The sequence below is a fragment of the Taudactylus pleione genome, unplaced genomic scaffold, assembly GCF_031769625.1.
Source record: "Taudactylus pleione unplaced genomic scaffold, aTauple2 ptg000041l, whole genome shotgun sequence".
NCBI classification, from domain to species: Eukaryota; Metazoa; Chordata; class Amphibia; order Anura; family Myobatrachidae; genus Taudactylus; species Taudactylus pleione.
In genome coordinates, this window is record NW_028284443.1 from 64846915 (window position 1) to 64865331 (window position 18417).

The following is an 18417-nucleotide window of genomic DNA, read 5'->3' on the forward strand; positions in this document are numbered from 1 at the left end:
ATATGCACTAGCACATTTGAAGGGTATATATATATATATATATATATATATATTTTTTTTTTTTTTCTGTACATTAGGGGCACAGACAGTACTATGATTGGATGCTTAACTGAGCAAAACATATTATGCTATGTCTGAAGGAGCTGCAAACCAAGGAAGACATGATTTTCTGGTTTAAAAATAATTTCTAATTCAATTAAGATATTTAGATATAATTACATTTTAGATTATGTGTGTTTTAAGAGGCAACATATATTACTGTACTTACTGTGTGTTGTGTCTTTGTCAACTGCAACAAAAAAAACAAATGTTAAAATTATGTCTCCTTTTTTTTAAATATATATCAAGTCATTTAATTAATTTTAGATAATTCAAGGGAAACCTGTGTGTTTTTGAGAGGCAGTACATATAATTAAAATTGCTGGGTGTTATGTTCCTGTCAGCTGCATCCCAAATAATACCAGCTAAAAATATATTTTTTTTTTCTGGTTTAAAAATAAATAAGATGTATTTTAATTGAATTTCAATATTCATGTTAGCAGAGTAGTATGGTAACAGCAGAAAATATTAAAATAAAGCTGTCAAAGAAATTTGTAGCAGAGTGTGCATAGTTCAGTAGTTCTCCAGATAAGAAGTTAAATCCAGAAACATGTGTATTGGCCAATGTACTGATAATACTGTGTGTGTAACACACGTGTTGGTGCTGAATAGTCCACACATGGTATGCTTAACCAGTTCTTGATTTATTGTAATCTGGTAGAACAGCAATTAACAAATGATATAGGAATATCATAGGTGTAACAGCAGTAGGCAATATGTGTGGAATATAGCAACCTGAAGCATAGGATAATGCTCTGCATTGTAGTGTGCTGGAAATGAGCTGGAAATGAGCTGGGCGAATGCACTGACAGATGGTAGCCCTGGTATCCTACTACAGTATATACAGTACCAGTGGTGATATAGAGTGGTTATATACAATAAAGAAGACATGGATCAAAGGTGATATTTGTGGTTATGTTTGGGAGCTAAAATGGCTCTGGCTGTGGAGTGTGTCTCAGAGTTTATCCTGTCCTAATGAATGCAGTTGAGTAAAGATGCATGGAACAGTGCATGTCAGAGGTTGAACCCCTTGTGACTTAGCTCCAGAGGGTCCTAGTGACCACCGGTGCAGTGTAACTAACAGCATGCTGGAAGGAGGCAGTTCTTACAACTTCTGTTTTTGAGAGGCAGGATATATTACTGCACTTACTAAGTCTTGTGTCTTCATCAGATGGAAACTAAAATAATAAAAGTAAAAAAAAATCTAAAAGCCGGAGCCAATCAGCGGCCGCTCTACAGTCAGTGTGGCCGCTGAGTGGTTGGTGGTACTTGCAAAGCCTGTGCAGTCCCGTCAGCTGGCATTCGGGAGGTATCAGTATGTGCGGCAACACACATACTGATACCCGGTGCGTGGTTTGGTAAGATCGTTTTTTTGTTTTCAAATTGCCATGGATTACAGCGGAGACAAGCACCAGGATATAGGTGAGTATGAAATAATTTTTGCAGGGCCAGTCAATACGGATTCCACTGGAGAAGGGGACAGAAACATCTGGTACAGTTAAGTATGTGTGAATGGGTAGGTTTGTGTAATAAAGTTATACTTTGCACGGTGTGTGTGTTTTGTCTTTCTTTATTTATTTTACAGTGGGGGTACAGGTGTCACTCGTCTGCTGGCAATTGTAGTTCCACAAGTGCCAAAGGGCAGCATACTGCACCTGTAGTTCTGCTGTAAAATACAATAGTTTAATTATATTTCTCCAATTTATTACCCCTGTACCCAACACTCCAAGGGTGCGGGGAAGAGCCCCAGGCTACAGACCAAGACTGGGGTTAAGGGAGAGGTTGACCCCTCACCTCCCCTGAGATCCCCGACTTGCCCTGACCAGTTTAGGCTGCTAATGCTTATGACTCAGAGCCTCAGTGAAATGGTCTCCAGGCTGTGGCATTACAGCCCAGCTATTTTGGGTCTGGTGCTGGTTTTAAATATAGGGGGAACCCTATGCAATTTTTCCCCCTATATTTAAAATCAGGACTGTCCCTGCAGCCTAGTGTTGGTTTCTAAATTACGGGGGAACCCTACACATTTTGTTCCCCATAATCTTAGAAACCAGGGCAGGCTGGCAAGCCTGGGGCTGGTTAAGCTTTAGGGGGGTGCCCTATGTCATTTTTTTTTACACTTTTAACCCATTTTTTTACAGCTTACACATATCTCACTGATATGTGTAGGCTGCTTGCTTGTAAGAGTTTTGCAGAGAGAAGACACTGCAATTCTAGATGAGTCATCTCCTGCAAAACCTGCTACTCGGCAGAGAAATTTCATTCTGCTTCACCATCGGCCATCTCACTCTCATCTAAACTCCCTTCTTTGTAAATTTGCAAGTCTCAGGAGCTTCAAATCACCCAAGTTTAGGCGAAGCGAATAGAGTTGAAAAAAAAGCAAACTCTCCCAGACTCGATTCTTAGTAAATGTACCCCTATGTGTAAAAAAAAAATATTGGATATTTGTCAAGTTGTGTTTGGTAAATGTTATCTCTTTATCTTCATTATTTATATAATATTCTATGTTATTTTACAAGGCTTGCAGAATATTATTGTATTGCAATCTGTTTTAAATCCATTTGTATTGGACAGAGCAGAACTATAAACATCAATCAAGTTTTTTGCTGCTAGTAAAATAAAACCATCTTTTTAGAAGGCTAGTATTTTTTTTCATTTTCAGATAATACTTTAATTCTAAAAATCTTGGTATAGAAATCTGTAAGTGCATATGTATGATTTTTATTATAATAAATAATTAAATAATCAAATACACCTTTGTGAATTCCATTTCATCATACCCCATGACTTTTTAAACTTATATATGCTTGTTTATTTGTATTTTTATTGTCATCACTTTTTGAGCTCTACCTGTACCACAAGGTGTGTGGACAGGCAATAAAGCCTTTTTATATCCCATATTCTCCATGTGATAGTGTATATACCATGGTCTAGCCGGACCTACCTTAACCCCTCATACCCACACACACACGAATCCTGTGGAGCAAGGACGCTAGGTGGACCAACAGGCAAACGGCAGGATCCGGGTAAGTCTGCATAACTTACCTATTGCACTGCACACTAGTGCTCACCAGCACCTGATGCTCCATTTCTTTGTTTCTTTCTTGCTTATGTGTGACATCTGAGGTGGAGAGGCAACCAATTTTATACCAGTGGAGAAGGGAAAAGGTGTTTCAGTGAAGCACACCAATAGTGACCTTCACCATAACAACTCAGTTTGGGATTCTAAAAGAACATACTGCCCAAAGTTTTTGCAAACCAGTGCTTCCTAGCTCTTTTGAACAGTATACTTTTTAAGAACACCCACCCCACAGAACTGCAAGGTGGATCACACCGAGACTTATACATAACTACACAACATACTACACTACTTGTACATGTTCAGGTACAGAATATCTGTCACCACAAGCAGTTTAGACTTTTAAACTAGATCTCAAAGCGCTTACACAAACCCTTGTTATTTTACAATCAAATACAATGAACAACAAATAATTGCATATACAAATTCACAGTGTACAAAAGTTTTTTTGTAATCTTTAGTTTTTCCCTCAATTCACAAGATCCAGATTTTGAGGTAGAAAACTTATACCATCTGAACAGTTTAGGAAGAATAGCAAAAAAATAGCATAATACATGTTACATACAAAAAAAATTAGAACATGGTCTAAGGGCCTGATTCAGCAAGGATCGCAATTGGAAAACTGCACACAAGCAGCTTTGCAATTGCAATCCTTGCAATAATGCAAATGCAGCAGGAGGTGTATGACACCCCCTTCTGCATTTCAATCCCAGCACTGCAACGGAGGTCGCAGGTTGGGATCACCATAGTGACCATCGGTGGACGATGGTCGTGATGGTGGGTTTGAGCCGGGCAGCAGGCCAGCCAGCTGAGTAAGCTGCATATGTCCATGCAGTCCCTGGGCTGGCCACTCCTGGAAAATAGGGCACACAACCCGTTTCACACTTGCATGCACTGCTGAAACAGGCCCTAAGTCAGTATTTTTGGAGCTCCAAGGAAATACAGGAGCTCTATGGGGTGGGTAGATGAGGCAAATGTACAGGTAGAGGAAGCATGTGGGAAAGCATGAGGTACAATGACCAATCAGAGATACAGAAAAAAAAGCACAGTGGTCAGACAGGCATTGAGGAAAGTTGTCTTAGCAAATCATGGGTCATACTCTCAAAGACCTTTAAATTATTGGCTTGAATATGAGATTGGAGACTCTTAGATTGGAGGTAAATTTACTAAAGTGAGAGTTTTTAGAAGTGCATTTTAAAAGTGATGTTGCCCATAGCAACCAATAAGATTCTGCATAACATTTAACTAGCACCTTCTACAATATAATAGCTAGAATCTGATGTAATCTTCCAATTTCTAATGAAAATATTTGATTGCTACCTAAATGTCAAAAGTGGGCAGTCACTTCTCAAAATATAAAATTTCCAAAAGTTTTGATTTGACCAGTACCAATTTAGGAGCTATTATGGATATTCAGTACTTCAAAAAGGCTTGTTTAGCCACCATACAAAATCTGTAAAAAAAAGTTAAAGATGTTAGCTAGAAGAGTTCCTGTTCCATGCAGAAAAGTCAGCAAAAAACAAGACCTCAGTGTTCCTTGAAAGAGCAGAACAGGACAGTTACCAAGACAGGCCACAAATTTATCCCAGAACTTCATTATTTTTCTGCATGAGTAAAGAATATGGTTAAGGGTGGCACAGGGTTGATGGCAGGCTTGGACTGGCCTGCTGGGGAGCCGGGTAATTCCCCAGTGGTCCCAAATGCTTCAAGACCACACCCCTTTTTGCAAATGGGTCGAGTTTATATGGCCACGATCATATGGATGGGGGTCTATAGCAGAACATTACAACCCATTTCCAGTCTGCCCTCCAGCCCATCCCTCCCCATCCAGTCAGTTTAACAGTATCCATGACAGTGGAAAGAAGAACCAGCCAAGAGGATCAGCAGCCAGTTAGTGACAGACAACGCACCAGCAGACACTGGCAATGACACTGCCTGACAGGACAGCTGGAGGAGAGGCAAGTGTGCTGTTGCTGGCTGTTAAGGGGGCGGGCTGAGCAGGGGAGTATGTGAGGCCACGGCATTTGCTAAGTGTTGACAGTGACGTTCAGACTGTAAGGGGCAAATCAGTAAAAATTATGCTACTGCCAGAGCAAGATTAAGGGGAAGCACAGGAAGTCAGTGCCACACTCTCTTATGGGGGCCCTCATCTCTCTCTCTTTTAGAAGGCCCCCCTACCCTTTAGTGGTATAACACTGCCATGTGAAAAAATTGAGGAGAGGAGGGGTGGAGGTGGAGTCATAGTAGAGGGTGGGGCTACACTGCACTGCATTTTGTCAGGGCTAGCAGCATGGGATGGAGGGGAGAGAGAAGTGGCAGCTACAGCTAGTATACCAAAGTGTAAGGTAAGTGTGAGGGAGGACATCATATTGTCTGTATGTATATACAGTATGTGACCAAGTGTGTTACTGTGTGTGTGTGTGTGTGTGTGTGTGACAGTATGGATGTATGGATGTGTATAAGTGTGTATATGAGTACAACAGTTGTAACATTTGTGTTTATGTGTGTGAATGTGCATGTGACTGTATATATGTATGTGTGTATATATGTAACAGTATGTATGTGTATGACTATATATGTATGTGTATAAGTGTGTATGTGTATATGTGTGTGACAGCATGTATGTGTATGCCTATATATTTATGTGTTTATGTGTGTGACAGTATGTATGTGAATAAGTGTTAGTAAGTGTATGACTGTGTATGTGTGTGACAGTATGTATGTGTACAAGTGTTAGTAAGTGTATGACTGTATATGTGTGTGACAGTATGTATGTGTATAAGTGTGTCTGTGTATGTGTATAACTATATATGTATGTGTATGTGTATAAGTGTGTCTGTGTATGTGTATAACTATATATGTATGTCTATAAGTGTTAGTAAGTGTATGACTGTATATGTGTGTGACAGTATGTATGTGTATAAGTGTGTCTGTGTATGTGTATAACTATATATGTATGTGTATAAGTGTGTCTGTGTATATGTTTGTGAGAGTATGTATGTGTATGCCTATATATGTATGTGTATATATGTGTGACAGTATGTATGTGTATAAGTGTGTGACAGTATGTATGTGTATGCCTATATATGTATGTGTATATGTGCATGACAGTATGTATTTGTATAAGTGTTAGTAAGTGTATGACTGCATGTTGTGTGACAGCATGTATGTGTATGCCTATATATGTATGTGTATGTGTGTCTGTGTATATGAATATGTGTGTGACAGTATGTATGTGTATAAGTGTTAGTAAGTGTATAACTGTATACTGTATGTGTGTGACAGTATATATATATATATATATATATATATATATATATTTGTATAACTGTGTCTGTGTGACAGTAAGTATGTGTATAAGTGTATGACTATATGTGTGTGACAGTATGTATGTGTATGACTATATATGTATGTGTATAAGTGTGTCTGTGTATGTGTATGTTTGATAGTAAGTATTTGTATAAGTGTATGAATATATATGTGTGTGACAGTATGTATGTGTATGACTATATATGTATGTGTATAAGTGTGTCTGTGTATGTGTATGTTTGACAGTATGTGTTTAAGTGTATGAATATATGTGACAGTATGTATGCGTATTACTACAATATATGTGTGTGACAGTATTTTTTATTTGTATGGATATATATGTAAGTGTGTCTGTATGTGTATATGTGTGTGACTGTAAGTATGTGTATAAGATATATGTTTGAGACAGTATGTATGTGTATGACTAAATATGTATGTGTATAAGTGTATCTGTGTATATGTGTGTGACTATGGGGTCTATTCATTATGTTAATTATCACCCCAATAATTAACATTCCATCTCGCCGCGAGTGCTTGAGCAATTCATCTTTGCTCCGGCGCGGAGACAGCTTATCTGAAAATCAGCTATCTCCACTGAACTTTTCACTGCTCCATTCGGAGTAATGTAACAAGTGCTAATGCATGACCTACAGTATAGGTCACGCGTGTGCACAAGAGCCTTGATGGCAGGCTAAAAGAGCGATCCACAAGCGGGAGCAAATGCCATCTGAAGATGGCGAATGCTCGCACTGTCAAGCTCCGAAAATATTGTATTTTTGGAGCTTGATTAATTCTGTCCCCATACAAGTGTATGGGGGCAGCGGGCCATTTTGGGAGAGGAAGGTAAGCAGGAGATATTTGTGATATCTCCTGCTTTACCATCTTAATTAATGACCTGATAAGTTAATTTCTACAATTGCAGGTTAAAATTTACATTTTCACCTGCAATTGTAGAAAACAAGTGATGATAAATAGACTCCTATGTGTAGTATGTACTGTATATAAGTGTATATGTGTTGCTATATATATAGTATATATCTTTGAAGATAGATAGATTTAGTCAACAATATCCTGAAGACCGCATCAAATAAAGCAGCACTGAAATGTTGACTACATATACTGCTTCTGACTGATGTTATCTTCCTTTGAGCCTCAATTTTCTTCCCTTTGTGTGCCCCCCAAGATTCCTATTTACTATTTTTTATTTATTACCAGTAATTTATATAGCACACACATATTCCGCATCGCTTTACAGAGAGAATATTTGGCCATTCACATCAGTCCCTGCCCCAGTGGAGCTTACAATCTATGTTCCCTATTACCTGCCCACACACATACACACGGGTTAATTTTGTTGGGAGCCAATTAACCTACCAGTATATTTTTGGAATGTGGGAGGAAACCGGAGTACCCGGAGGAACCCCACACAAGCACAGGGAGAATATACAAACTCCACACAGAGCCATGGTGGGAATTGAACCAATGACCTTATTGCTGTGAGGCAGTAATGCTAACCATTACACTGACTGTGCTGCCCATTTACTATTTGGAGTTGTGTCCCTTGCTTGCCAATAATGGGTTACATGCAGGTGCAGCCAAACAGAGGAAACAGGGTGCTCTTTGTAAGATCTGAGCAGTTACAATTTTTTTACAGGGCATCATGTCTTATTTTTGGTAGCATTGCTGTTTCAAGAACCCCTTACCTCCTGAGATGGTGGCAGTTTCTTTACTATTCAAATTTGATTATATTAAAGTTAATTTTATTTTAGTTTATTATTTTAATGACATTTCTTAGCATCCCAGATGTTTTTTTTAGTCTTGCTAGGATGTTCTCTATTTTATATAGATCTCTAGAATGCTGTCTGTGGTCTGATTCAAAGATGTATGGAAATGCATAGTTGCTGCTGTGTCTTAATTTAAAAGATAACAACTGCTAGCTTCTGTGATCTGACGGCTGCATCCAAAGACACAGCATCAGATCAATTGCATGAACATCGGATATCTGAGTAACTCTTACTCAGGATGTCTGTCAGAATCATGCTGCTGGGGCCAGAGAAGCTGCACCCAATGGTGCTGCCACTGGCACACCCAGAAAATGGTCCAATTTGCTCTTCTTCTTCTCTGATGGCTAGCCATACCCCCTCAATTGGCTGGCCACAACTCTTCAGCTTTGCGCCATCTTCTTTCAGTGGGCCCCTATGATTGTATTCCCCCTGTGGGCCCTTCATGCCCCAGTCTGACACTGGTTGATGGCACTTGGAATTGTCTATAAAGGGAGGTCAGAACATCTCAGTCATGCCGAGGGTATTACGCCATATGACATATATGAACAACCAGTAAGTGAGGACACATCTGTACCATCACAGCAGCACCTTTACATCTGATTATCATACATCTAAACTCCAGAGGTACTGGCCATTCCATATTGTAATTCCCATCTAAACATCAATTATTTATGCCAGTTTTACTTTTCCTTGGTTAGCCATAGGTTTATCATAATCAATTATAATACTACCTTTATATACAGATAGTCTAAAATTGTTTTTTTTGTGTTTTTAAATATATATTAAATTATATTATAAAGGTCATTTCTTGGAGTTTTCAATATACCTAAATACCAATTTATCTCTGGTGCTGCAATTCTTCTTATTTTTTTGTGCTTTTCTGTTTCACGGTCTCAGTAATCCCATTATTGGTGGGCAGTTGAGGATAATTGCTTTTGGGTAATCAAATCACCTTAATCACCACCATTTGGATATTTTTTGTTAGTCAGAGTACCTACCTTAGAAATTAGCATTTTGAAGCTGAGAAGGGTGCAAAACATATATCTATTGTCACCCACAGAATAAAAGCAATGATATGGTGCATGTGGTTGCAAAATCTCTAACAACAGCAAGCTATTGAGTGGGATGAGCTATGTCCATCAGCCTCCTCTAAATTTCATCAGGTAATGAGCAGACCACAAATAGGAGAAATAAGGAAGATGGGAAGGAGTCCTTCCAGCAGTAGATTGTATAAGCTGCAGCTGTAACAGACCTTCAGAACCATGCAGCCTCTCTAAGTTCTTGTCTAGTATATTTATACCCCCTAGCACATAAGAGAATAATTACCTCTCACCACTTCTGGAATATTTTATTATATATAGCTTGTCACTAAAAGGAAGTGTTTCCAAGTAAATACTACATTTTTGTTAGCATATGATAATGTGTTCATATGAATGACAACAATATATATAAAAATATATAAAAGATTAAATGAAATAGGTTTACATCATGACCAGTCCTGTAATAATAATACACAAATGCATATATTTAATAGTTCCCCTAGTAGTTATTAGTATAATCAAAATACTACTGTGACCATCTTTTTCATTCAGATTTCAAGCTTTTAGGTTAATACAATTGTACTAATTATATTTAACAATCTACAGTGTAGCATTAGGATTCAAGTTTACTGGCAGAGCAAAGCAAAACGTTATTGGGTCCAGGTTAATGTTTGAAATATTTTAACCCAATTTCTGCTTGTTTTGTGGTTCACAGAATTGAAACACTTTGTATCAGGAACAAAAATATTAAATCAAAAATGGATGAGTTAAACTGAAAAATCAAGAAGTTCTAAATGTAACTAAAAAAAAAATAGGAGTAATTAGCCAAAATATACTGTAGTTGGAGCAATATATTCACAATGTATGGCTCAAAATAAAAAAATAATATATATATATATATATATATATATATACATATATATATATACATATATATATATATATATATATATATATATAGATATATATATATATATATATATATATTTATTTTTTATTTATTTTTTTGTATAATTTAGCACACAATCTGTTCAGTTTCTGAATATATTTTTGCCAGCATTACTACAGTTCCATATGAAGCCAGTAGTCAATGAGCATGTACAGTATGTATGATCAACAAGGCACATTCAGATTTCATTGTTTCATACATTGTTTATTTATGAATCCACATCCACTTATTGTCTACAATGGCAGATTAGTAATTAAGCCAAACAATGGAATGTGCAGATAATTTAGTTACAAGTTAACAGTGTGGTTACATTTGAATAGACCTGTAAAACAATGGATGACAGTTGCTTAGGTGTACATACAGTAATTTAAGTGTTTTTTCCTATATTTTCCTGTATTGGATATTTGCTCATCATGGTGTACAGCTTTTTTGCAGTCTTGGAAAATCATCCAAGAAACCTAATTTGTTTGTTTTCTTGGTTTATAGAAAATGCACATGGTGAAAAGACTGATAAATCCCTTCACAATTCAATCTGTTACTCATTACACAGAGTTTAGCAGTTCTGGTGGACTGAAAGCAGATTTATAGTACCATCAGTGATGGTTTCAGTAATAGTACTGATATTGAAGTGGATATGTAGATTTTATGCACTGCCCAATAGGTGGAAACTGTCATAAGTTGTGAAAAATGAGTAGCAGACCACAGACAGCCCCACAGACAGCCCTAGGCTACAGACAGCCCTAGGCTACAGACATTATTTTCACTGGAAATCCTCAGCTAAAAACTATGTTACATTTCTGCTTCTGTCCAGTCCTCTTCATCAGTTTGTCTACTGCACTTGTAGCTTGAACAGATTTCATAACAGACTATCAGTGTCCAGCTTGTGTCGCGGTACAAACAAACATCAGAGTCACTATACTTCTGTGTAGTGATACATATGGCAGACAGTAAAAACACTTTTTTCAGGACTTCAAAAGTGGTTATATTATTGTAAAAACATTTGCTCTAATGAACCCAAGTGGTTTGACTGACCATTTTAGCTGAGGCACACCAGGCACAGTTGTAACCAAATGGTTTCAATGAAAAATGGCTGCAGCTTCACTAATGGGTAACATAATTAATTTAATGGTATAAATAAACAAACATAAAATATATAATAGATAACTGCAATGTAATGGTTTAGCAGCTATAGCCACTAAAATACAGAATCCATATCGAAGCAGCATTGTGCATAACAGTATATAAAACACAACAGTACTTTGCTATATCAAACATGCAAAACAAACATATAAAAAGTAGAGATGAGCTGTTCAGTATTACTCGGTTTATGTTCAGATCTCAAAAACAACATCATATTGATTATTAGGCTCTCAAATGTTTTGGATAGCCAATCCGAACTATTCAGAACTTGTACTCATTTGGCAAAAAGAACAGAGTAAAAACCGGACCACTCATCTCGAGTAAAAAGCATATAAAAGTAATTTACTGTAAAATATTGGTGTCTTTAAGAAGGCAGGTACTGTAGTTTGTTCAAAATGAAGCAGTTTAAAATCAGTAGTCTACAGGTGCTTAACAGTATCCCTTCCGTGCAGGTGATTTGAAGTTTGTATGGCACTGTTCCCAAAGTCATATAGAAAACACTTTGGTGAAAGTTCCTTTCATAATGCATCTGCATACAGTAATAATTTTACTTACAAGGGAGGAGAAGTTGGCACTTCAGGATGGCTCTCAGGGCAGTGAGTTTTCCTTTGTAGTGGGTCTTGGCATTATCATAGTTGGATATTGATTATAGACAGGGGTAAGAGTAAACATGGTGTTAGTTATAAGGCCCTTATCAAACATATTTCTAAGAGGGGCACATCTCCAACTTATGCACATGGAAGGGGACTTGTGCTGTAGTGAGGATATGACTCATTGTGTTTTAATGTCACTCACTTAGTACTATATTTTGGATTTTATTTTCAATTTGACAGTTTTGTCAGCTGTAAATGATATCTCCAAAATGCAGGCTCTGTCCTACTTGTCCTTATAAAATAAGCTGAGTATCTCATTTCTATAATATATAAATCACTGTCAGGCAATTGCTGAGGGTGTACATAGAAATTCCAGGAAATCAAATCAGTATATAAAACTAGTACCGGAATGGTCAGAAGTATAAAATTATGGTAAGCAATCACAAAGGACCTGACGGAAAATTGTAAGACATAGACATCTTGCACACAATGTATGCCAGGAGAAAACATAGTTGTCTCTCCAAAATACCAGCAGATCCTGAGGGGTAACTGTGGCATGGCGTGTCTGAGCATCCAGGTTCTCAGCTACATGCGGTTTTTAGAGAAAAAAAAATTGTCAGTTAAGTGCTTAAGGAATCTAATGCTGCAGATCTGATATAAGCCCTTTTGTCTTGTCAATCTAATATGATATACAGTATGGTATGCACTGGAATAAGAAGCTATATTACATTGCTATATTTTTAATTGAATTGTTTTTTTCACTTAAAGTCTGGCATGACTTGTATAATCTGTTAAATGTTTTCTGAAAATGATATACAGGTATACAATCAAGTATACAGATTTGTAAATGTTTTCAAGCTATGGGAATTGTAAATGCATTTTTGGAAATGTAAATATCATCCATATATTATTAAACAACATATTTTTTGTAAGACCCTTTTCAAATATATTGGATACACAATATTTTAACATGCATTTAATATAACGATACATTTGTTATAAAATAAATAAAAGTTTAACTAGAGTAGAAAAAAATATCAGTAATAATGTTACACATTATGACATCACTAATAATTTACATTGTACAATGTTCCCTATGACATTAACAATCATTTATAGATAGGAATTAGCAAAGGGTACTGTGATAGTACAAATTGTATTCTAGATGGATTTTACATTATAAAGGTTATTTCCCGGCATTGATTAAAGTTGCAAATGTGCACTTAAACCTGAATGATCAATCAGCAATTAGCTTGCATACTTCTAGGTAGACTATGATAGCAAATGTCAAATTGGCTACATTGATTTCTATTTTTGAGTAACATTAGTAAACAATCCTTTGTGTTATTATTTGTCATTGTTAATAGCATTTAAGTGTTACTAAGAGATAATATAACATAAATGTTAAGTCAATATATTTACTATGCTATGAATTATGGGGCTAATTCAGCATTGCGCATATGTGCAATGCTGAACGCAGATTCCTGATAAAAGTAATCTGCACATGCACAGGACACATTCTGCAATCCTGCATGATTGCATGATGCCCCTGCTATGTCTCTGCCTGATGGACAGGCAGAGGCATTTAGGGGAGGTGCTGAGGAAAGGACGGCCTGCATTCTCAGGGGGGGTGTTTGGCCTGTTTTCCAGAAATGGCGAAGCCACGGATGCAGTTTCCTGGCTTTGCAAGCCGGCCAGCCTGAGTAGGCTGAGGCTTACTCAGCTGGCTGGTGGGCGGCCCAGCACCTATTCTGGTGCTCAGCACTTATGTAAGTATGGACGTGGCATCACTTTGCTTAAAGACATTCAAGTTGGTGAATGTACTTTATAGCAAAAAAAGGGGGGAGGGTGCCATACAGAACCTTGTATTGTTCATAAATTATTCCTAACCATCCATATTGAGGTTTGTTATTTAAATTATAGCATAGCACATTGTTAGTGGTGCGCCTAAAGCCCAAATATAGCATGTACAAAAAAAGGGAAGAACCAAGGAGTGCTTGTTGTTGGGGCATTATTAATACAAAATTTATAAAATATAGCCTTTATTGTAAATTGTTAAAATTCTGCAGATCTCCTCCTTAAAGCAGAATATATGGATATGGCGAAATAGAGGTATTCAAAATTGTTCCAGGTAAAAGGTCTCCTGTACATTTAATATAATTCTATATGTTTTTATCATAAAATATAGCAATCATGCAGGAGGATGATACCCATAGGGACCCTGAGATTGGCACATAATCAAGTATTACCATTTTAAACACTATGCTATGTTGGGGTTATATAAGACTGTCCCAAGCAGTCTCTTATATTACCCCACCGACAGCACCTGGTATTCCCAGGTGGTCACCCATCCAAGTACTAACCAGGCCCAATACTGTAAAGCTTCCAAGATCAGACAAGATTGGGCATTTCCAGTATGGTGTGGATGTAGGTGCAGTAAATAGTTCAAGAGAGTCTGGATGCCATGTTTCAGCATAGCAAAAAGTGTTTTTAGGACTTACTCAGATGAGAAGTCCACTTTGTTTAACAGGATGATACAAAGTTCAAAAAAATTATTGCACCAGCATACTTTGATTGTTGCATAAGTAAATTAGATTATGGTCAGAATATCACATATGTACAGTGTGATATTGTACATTTCATAGTTGTATATCAGTTCACAAATTCAATATAATATAGTGGAATGACCTTATGCAGATAAGAAAAATAGTAGTCTGCTGATATGTGTTTGTCTGTGTCCCTCTGGACTAAATCAAACAAGAACAACTGTTGCTGTGTTATGTGGAAACTACAATTAACACCCAATTTTTTGATGTTGGTATTTTATAGCCCATAATGAAATGATCATACCCCTAATTCCATCAATAATCTCAGGAAAAATCCCCACCTAATGCAGCCACTGGTCTCACAAAATTTTGCCAGCTGTAAGGTAGGGGAAACTAAATTGGGTTTCCTGGGAGAAAAAATTGATTATTTCACAATCCTTGTGTTTAAACAAAACATCACAACAGCACACAACAAAGCGGGTAAATAATTGACAGAAACAGGTAAAATGTTATCTCAACATACTGAACTCCACATATAAATATAAAATATCCACCTCATTTCTTTATGCACTGTATCACTTTCTTCTATATGGACCCTATTTGGGCAAGGATTTTATGCCAGTGCACTATGACACTTTATTTATGGAATTATTGTTGCTTCATTAGGGTATCAAATCATCCTTCTCTTTTAAATTATAAGGATTACTGCCTATTTTGCACTTTGTGAATTTATGGGCCTGATTCAGACCCACTCGCGAGCGGCTGTCCGATCGCAAGTGGGTCGATGTTCTGGACTGAGCATGCGCACGACGGAGGGAGCTCCGTCGTGCGCATGTGCCAGACGCGACGAGCGAAGGAAAGTCCTTCGCTCGTGTCTGATCAAAGGGGGCATGCTGTCGATGTTGATTGACAGCACGCCCCCTTTGGTAGGCGTGCCAGGGGCGTGCCTCCCTGACGGGGGCGTTCCCACGGGAATGCCTCCCGTCTGAAGCCGGCCCACTGACATCACTAGTGATGTCAGTGGGAGTGATTTTGGCTCTGATAGAGCCAAAATCACTCCGGAGCTTGCGGTTGAAAACCTCAACCGCAGGACCCGGCTCGCAGATTCGATAGTCGCGATGGTCACAGCCATCGCGGCCATCAAAATGCATGCACGTATAGCCTGTGGGTGGTGACCCACAGCTATACGAGCGTCCAGGAGGACGCTCCATTTTCATGGAGGCCGGCCCTCATTCAGAGCGTACGGCTCTGAATGAGGGCCTATGTTGTTTTAAATTGCCATTTTGCATTCACAGTTTTATGTATTTCTGCCTAATAAATCATTAGTATTTTAATATACTCATATGTTGATGCATCCTTCCTAACTTGGCGCTGACATCAACACCCATTATAATGGTTTGCTTTATTATTATTTTAACGCTTATTATCTACTTTTAAACACTTGATACTTTAACACTTCACTGTCACCCTTTTTTTGTGTGATGCCCTGGGGAGGTCTTTGGCTGGGCTATCTTTTGGGGTGCCCAGCATCCCAAATGTGAACCCCAGAGTGTTAGGGACCTGCTCAATGAGGTGACCTTGATGCTGGTGGGCAGGCCCATATCATTGGCCATTGATATGCTAACTACTTCTGAAATTCTGTTTAATAAATTTAAATATGAACATTAATGATCGCATAGTACATCTGCAACTTTTTTGTGCATGTTACTTTAAAATCTGCAGTCTAGAGCCTCTCCCTATACTTTCCTATACTACTATGAAAACTCTGTATTACACAGTGATTACATTGGATGTCAATGAGCAAACTATCTTTAATGTACTTTGTGATTTTAGCTCCTTTCTCTGGCATCCATGATAAAGAATTACATATGAAGTAATCAGAGCAATTAGATTCTTTGCTCTCTATCTAGTTCATCTGGCTTTACATGGTCATGACGTACTGCAATGGCAAGTTGAGAGGTGGGACTCGCCTTTTACAAAGTCCCATTATGTCCAATGGTGTCAGATGACACTCCCATTCTTTAATATTCAAGAGGGAGTATTCAAGTTTAAAAGCATCATCCATATGGGACGCAGCAATGGAAAGGTGAACAAGCCATCAACCAGGCAAAACACGCATCCACCTACCACAGATTACCAGAGATCTGGTCATTGCACGGACCAGACTGCAATACAGTGACCCTGTCACTTATGTATATCTGCTGCCTGACTGTGCAGCTATTGAATTCCACAATCAAGTGGGTGACAATCTGTGCTTTTTATCATCATGCTTTTTATTTGTATATTTTGACCTGTTCTGTGTCCAACCCTTTTGGCCCCACAATTCTGTGGAGTTCAGTATGTTGAGATAACATTTCACCTGTTGCTGTCAATTATTTACCCGCTTTGTTGTGTGTTGTTGTGGTGTTTTGTTTAAACACAAGGATTGTGAATTATTCTCTTTTTTTCCCCTCCCACGTTGGTTCAAGCTAGGGGTTATATCGCTGGGAGGGCATAATACCTTATGGCCTAAATGTGTTTTCATCTAACTCTGGTCTATGAGTTTACATCTGTAATTAATATATACCTGTGTCCTACGACACCTGTACCTATACTGCAAGTGGCACACAACAGTTGTTCTTGTCTGATTTAGTCCAGAGGGACACAGACAAACACATATCAGTGGACTACTATTTTTCACATCTGCATAAGGTCATTCTACTGTATTATATGGAATTTGTGAATTGATATACAACTATGAAATGCACAATATCAGACTGTACATATGTGATATTCTGACCATAATCTAATTTACCTATGCAAGAATAAAAGTATGCTGGTGAAATACTTTTAATTTAAACAAAATGGACTTCTCATCTGAGTTAGTCCTACAAACACTTTTTGCTACACTGCAACAGGGCATCCAGACTCTCTTGAACTATTTACTGCACCTACAGCCACACCATACTGGATATGCCCAATCTCTTCTGAGCTTGGAAGCTATACAGTATTGGGCCTGGTTAGTACTTGGATGGGTGACCACCTGGGAATACCAGGAGCTGTAGGTGGGGTAACATAGCATAGTGTTCATATGGTAATAACTGATTGTGTGCCAATCTCAGGGTCACTTTGGGTATCATCCTCCTGCTTGATTGCTATATGTTATGATAAAATCATATAGAATTATATTAAGTGTATAGTAGACCTATTACCCGTAACAATTTTGAATATCTCTATTTCACCATATCCAAATATTCTGGTTTAACAAGGAGATCTGCAGAATTTTAACAATTTCCAATAAAGGCTATGTTTTATAAATTTTGTATTAATAATGCCCCAACAACAAGCCCTCATTGGTTCTTTCTTTTTTGTAGACTTTCAAGGTGAAAAGCATTAGTGGCAAGCAGAGCCGTAACTAGTCCTGGCACCACCTCTTGACCATCCTTCCTGCACAATACCCCTATCTTCCTGCCACTTTTATTACACAGTCTCATCCTCCACAGTTTCCCCTTAATACCACCCCTAATGTATCTTACCCCTGCGTTTATATTTTAAGTTCTTATAGGCATGATATTAAATAATATGTACTATACAGTACAGATGGCAAAAACTATTATATGGATGATGGGGGTCAGAGATCATAAAGTTCTTCACTTTTAAAATGGCACCCAGACACCTTGGTTTGGCCCTGATTTTTAGAGCCAAATACTGCTGGTGTCCTAATATAAAACTGAGGAATAGTACTTAGCATCAGAGGACTAATCCTAGCCATTTGATCATTAATGTCTCTCTGTTTCTAATATAATGGACTTAAATATTCCGACAAGAGACTCACTATACCCCTGGGGTTTCAATGTAGTTTATGAATATGTTGTATAAATTTGTGTTAGTGTTTTTAGACA

The 18417-nt window shown here is 37.8% G+C and overlaps 2 pseudogenes; one reads left to right on the top strand and one right to left on the bottom strand.

The window, feature by feature from the left end:
- Positions 1–14304: 14304 nt before the first annotated feature.
- Positions 14305–14423, bottom strand: LOC148538227 (5S ribosomal RNA; annotated as a pseudogene).
- A 3041-nt stretch (positions 14424–17464) lies between these two features.
- On the top strand, positions 17465–17583 carry LOC148538228 (5S ribosomal RNA; annotated as a pseudogene).
- The last annotated feature ends 834 nt before the right edge of the window (positions 17584–18417 follow it).